The sequence below is a fragment of the Ailuropoda melanoleuca genome, chromosome 15, assembly GCF_002007445.2.
Source record: "Ailuropoda melanoleuca isolate Jingjing chromosome 15, ASM200744v2, whole genome shotgun sequence".
In the NCBI taxonomy this organism is placed as follows: Eukaryota; Metazoa; Chordata; class Mammalia; order Carnivora; family Ursidae; genus Ailuropoda; species Ailuropoda melanoleuca.
In genome coordinates, this window is record NC_048232.1 from 61,018,217 (window position 1) to 61,024,222 (window position 6,006).

The window sequence follows — 6,006 nt, forward strand, 5'->3', positions numbered from 1 at the left end:
CTGCCGCCGCCGCCGCCGCCGAAGCTCGCGCCGCCGCTGCTGCCGCCTTGGCTGGGCGCGGTCACGTGACGCAGCCCGCGGGGAGCCTGGGGGCGGGCAAGCGCGCGCGCGCGGAGGAAGCGCGGCTCGGACGGGGACTAGGAGCCGAGAGCCGAGGAGAGGGCGTTTAAGGGGAGGACCCGGCGAGCGCGTCCCCGGCTGGCGAGCGCGCGCCCGGCGATTAGAACTTGCCGCGCGGTCGGGAAAGGGTGTCCGGAGTGAGGGGCGGGGGACTCGCGCCTCCACGCGCCCCTCCCTCTCTTCCTTCCCCGAGAGCCTCGGTTCGCCGCTGCCCCCGCCCCCTCCCGCTCGTTCCTTTCCTCCTGCTGCTGCCTGCGATTGGCTGAGAAGCTCTGACGTCCGTGTTTCCATGACGTATAGGGGCGAGGGAGGGGCGGCGGGGGAGGAGGGGGTGGCTCGGGCGCGCGGGGCGGTGACTCCGTCAGTCACAGCTGCTGTTTGGGCGCGGGGCCGTGAGGCTGCCGCGAGTGTGGAGGCAGGACAGCGATGACTGCCGCAGGCGGACGCGGGCAGTCTTCACCTGGGGGCCCCGCCCGAACCGTCCTCAGGCCTGCGCCCCTCCAGAGCCTGGGAGCTGGGCCGGCGGACGGGCGAGGGCAAGCGCTCCTGGCGAGGACAGGTTGAGGCTGACCCTGCGCCAGCGGACGTTTGAGCGGCTCCTCGTGCGTCTCGGTTCCACTCCGTACTGGACTCGCTGTCTGTCCCGGATCGTGACGCACGCGCCGGACGACAAAAGTGCCTCAGCTTACTCCTTCCTTGAGGAGGAGAGCCCACTCCCCCCGACGGGGACGGGGCGCGTGTGTTCTTGTCCGTGGGGCCCGAGACACCGGGGATCCCCACTGCAGCGCCCAAAGGGTTAACGCTAGTGTGCCTTCGGATCCACGCTTAAAATCCCCATGTTTTCGTTTTGGGTTGCTTTTTCTTCCTATAACCAGCCGTTGGCTCTTTTAGTTCACTTCGTAGCATCTCGACCCTGCACCCTTCTTTAGTGTGGGTGAAAAAAAAAGAAAAAAATACGGAGTAACGTGCGGGATTTAGATGCTAAAAGGTAACCTGCTTTGCTCCAAACTTCGAGAGCTTTTGCAAGTTAATAAAAAAGAAACTATCCGTAGAGACATCTACTTAAAAAGTAAAACGTGTTTTTCTTCCTTCACAAACATGCACACATGAATGTAAAGATTTGGATGTTGCCTAAGACACCGTGTTCCATCTTCCTCCAATCGCCTCTACTTGAACTAAGCATCGACGCTCGTTCAGAAACCTTATTAGTGTTATTTTCAGTATCACTTAATCAGAACAAAAAGGAAAGTTCTGAAGAATCTCCTCCCTTCTCTTAACTCCAGGACTGGAAAAATTAATATTTGTAATGTCTTCTTAAAAGCAGACAGGCGATGCAAAAGACTTTATTACGTATGTTCACTCTCTGGTAGCATTTATTTTGAAATATTTTAAAGGCTTAGAAACAAAATACATGAAAAGTTTCAAAAGCAAAAAACTCCAAGTTAACCCTGTTAAAAATATTTTTTTCATCAATTTATATATCTTACCAGGTTAGACATTACCTTTTGAGCTGTGCCCTTCACATGCAAAATTAGCACTTGGGCAAAATGACAGTTTTTCCTCCCTTTAATCGCTGTGAAGGAATTGGTTGGTTTGGTACCAATAGCCCTTCCTGACACTATTTCAAGACTTCTTAACAGAAGAACAGATTACCTTTTCAAAACGGCTTGGAGAAATTTAAGAATCATTGGCTTTTGTCCAACTTTTCCTCCAAGGAAGTTGCAGTGGAAAATTGAATTATGTATCCTACTTTAATCAAGAATTTGACATTAAAGTAATATATGAATCATTGGTACAGTACACTAGCAAAATGGATAATAGATTAAACTAGAATCTGTTCACTTTGTGGGTTTGTTGCAATTCCAAATAATAAAATATATGCTTTTAAAGTGCTGTGGTCATGAAAAATTACTCAGCATCTTCATTTTAAGACATGATTTCAATAGAGTTTTCATTTATGGAGATTATATACATATATATCCTAGAACATATTTACATGCATTTTAATGAAATGTGAGTCACACACACTGATATACTTTCACTGTCATAGTCAAGACGATTGTACTGTGTAGTTTGGTTTTTATATTTTCATTCTTCAAATAGCAAATAAAGCCTGAAAACCATATAGAAATAACTGCACACATTACATAAGGAAATTCATTTTTTCTCCAAAAGGTTTATTACTGAAACCATCTTAATTATAATTCTCAATGTAAAAATCAAGAAAATTTGCTTAATTAGCCCTTCGTAAAAATGGAACTACTTGAATTAAAAAATTCTACTGTACAAGACAGAGCCATATTCTCTAATCTTGGACCTTACTTGTCCCATGGATTTAATTGAACTAGAGATATATCAGTGCATAATAGCAATAAAATAATGCAATTTTTGTTGAAATACTTTTACAAAGTTCTTTTAATACACTTTGAATATCTGAATATCTTTTTTTTTTAGTTACAATGCAAAATTTATAAAGGTATTTAAATTCTATGGCAAGTTACTATTTGGGATATTAACATTATTTGAAGATAGGCCGTGTATTCAAAATAGTATATTTTGCAAACTATTCAAGTGTATTCCATTTAGTGGAGCAAATCTAAACTATTGATTATTTTCTGATAAGTTGAGTGATTCAACATGAACTAATCAAGTATAATCCACTGAGACAGTTTTCTAAAATCTTCAATGTAATTATGTATAAAAGGAAACATTAAGACCTTTATCCCCAAAAATTGTCACATGCATCTAGCAGTAGGACAAAATAAAGACATACCAACACCAGCATATATTTAAAACCATATAATTTCCCCAATTTATACATATGTGAATATATCAGTTCTGATCATTGCTAAATGCTAAAGAGAATTGACACATGTAAAGAGTCAGGAAAGAAGAAATATTCAATTCTTCATAAAAAGTAGTTGTATATATTCTCAAATTTCCATTAACCTGGATCACCAGAGAGAGATGTCAAGAGAAACATTACTTAGCTGAAAACCACAGAGAACTGTCATCTGTTAGTAACAAATTAATTACATTTGCTGAATTAAATGAAGTATGATTTTGGGTATGCCTAAAACAAGCATTTTCAAGTCACGTAATGGAAAATGTTCATAGGTGAAAAATGGAAAATGGTTAGTTGTCATCATTTGACAGGAATTGTTATTTTTAAAAGATTTTATTTATATATTAGAGAGAGAGCGAGCCAAGCAGGGGGAGAGGCAGAGGGAGAAGCAGGTTCCCCACTGAGCAGGGAGCCTGATGTGGGGATTGATCCCAGGATCCTGGGATCATGACCTGAGCCAAAGGCAGATGCTTAACTGACTGAGCCACCCAGGAGCCCTGACAGGAATTATTTAACACCCTGTACTCTTCTAGGTATAAGGATTTTTTTCTACCCCAAATATTGTTTAATCTAGTTCATAGTGTATGGTCCTAAATTTAAATTCCAGAGAATCAAAAGAGGGAAAGCTCATACTTAAATGTCGAGGAAGTTTTCCTAAAAGAGGATTTTGACTTGACTGGTGCCACAAAAGACATATAGGATTTAAATTAATGCAAAAGAAGATGAGCAGGAGAAATATCCAGAAAAGTACCTGGCAGTTAACAAGTTCACTACATCCATTTTCCTATCCTTTCATTGCCCATGACACATATATTTACTACCTTTGATATTATTTACCTCCATATAAGGAACTCATTTATTTTTCCATTAATAGTGGTGAGTTATGGTGTATCATAGTGCTGTTGTGAGGTTTTGTTGAGATATTTATACAAAGCTCTCCACGGAACGCTTATGCATAGCCAATGCCCAATAAATGTTGTCATTATTACTCATGAGCATTCATTCTTTACCCCTTACTACTAAATAAATGTAATACAAATTAAAATGTACATTTTCACTTTACTTACTTTACTTTGATGAATAGGGGTTTATTATTCTCACATGAGGTAGATGATGGTATGACTGATTCAGCTGTCCATCACAGCCATCAAGGTTCCAGGCTCACAGCTTTCTGCTCTACTATCCCTGGTGTATTCTTACTTCACTATATTTTTATGCCAACAATAGGAAAATCAGCTGGATTTTTTCACATTCAGGGAGAATCTTACATTTTTCAGTTTTTTAGTGCTTATTTTCTACAATTTTTCATTGTTGCCCACCTTTTCTTAGACACTCTTGTTTTTCGTGACATTAGAATGTGCAGAAGAGTCACCTATAGGAACTTAACAATGCAGATTCCCAGGGCCATACTCACAGAGCTTCTGACTAAATCTGTTCAGAGTGGATCCAGTGAAAACACAATATGGACAGTTCCTTTGGGTGGTTTTGAAGCCCCTTACAATCTCTTTCTCTCCATTGTTACAATGTTCTTTTGTTGTGTCCTTCATTAGTTCTTCTTTCTCTTTCCCTGGCTAGTTCCTACTAAATTCCTGTACATGAGCATTTTTCTGTATCCTAAATTCTATCAAGCTCACCTATTTTCATGACTTCAGCCCCTTGAAGACAAGACTAATGTCACTTATTCATTAATTCATTAACAGGTTGTTGATCCTGGCAAATGCCCGCTCAGCTTACTAAAGTAGGAAAACAAGGAAGATGTCTATTTAGGAGGCATTGGCATCAAGGTGATAGTTCACCTACCCACGTACACAAACAAACTCACAGAACCTGGCACATAATAGGTGCTTAAAATAAAAACATCGACATGAATGAATGAACAAGTGAACTATCGCCTCTCCAATGATGAATTCTAAATTTATATCCACTGCCTTGCTCTTTTATTCTGGTGACCCCAGGGAACTTCTTTCAGTGTCATTTTTTTTTTTTTTACTGATAGAGATGTTGGAAAGAAGCCAATTTATCAGTCATCAAAAACCAAGTTACTGAAAGTCAATTTTTTTTGACTTATGTATATTTCATGGCAGAGAAAAGGACGGCAAGGGAGATAAGATGAAAATGCTGGGGAGTGGGTACAGAGGTCAGATGAAGGTAGGATCTAAAGCGAATAGAGGGAATTTTCCTTAAAAATAAAAAGAACATCTCTTTCTCTGATATAGAAGAAGACATAAAAAAAGTGTGAAGGAAAGGTAAAAATTGAAGTTTGAGGAAGGATGACATAAGCATATAAATGGCGTCTTAATATTCCTTATATAATAGGTGCTTATGGTGATCAGCCAGAATTGAGTAACGCTAAGGACTGAATTGGGGAGATTAAAGAAACTAAAGGATGAGCAAAGGATAGAGAAAATGTTATCCAGGGCCCAAATAAATGTAGAGTATGATTTTACAGCAATTGAGGTTTGTATGATATTGTCTGGTGACTCAGAGTTGGGGTTTCCCATTGCGGTTACAGTTGTTAAGAATTCAAGAGAATCTGGCACAGAGCTTCTCAGTAGGGATGGACATGGCACTGATACCCATGCTGTATTAGTCTTCTGGGGCTGCCATAACAAATACCACAACCTGGTTGGCTTAAACAACAAAAATGTATCTTCTCACAGTGCTGAAGTCCAGAAGTCCAAGATCAAGGTGCTTTAAGGATTGGTTTCTGGTGAGGCCTCCCTTCCTGACTTGTAGACAGCCACCTTCTTGCTATGTTTTTACATAGCATTTCTTCTGTGCGTATACATGGAGAAAAAGATCTTTGGTGTTTTCATCCTTTTCTAATAGTGACTCTAGTCCCATGGGATTAGGGCCCTACCCTTAATATCTTAATTACCTCCCTAAATGCCCTCTCCAAATCCAATCACCTTAGGGGCTGGGGCTTCAACAGAGGGATTAGGAGGGGAGACAAGTCAGTTCATAACACAGACTCATCTGGTGGGCATTTTCCAGAATTCACATCTCAGGGTCTTTCTTCAGATCTATTGGATCAGATTTCC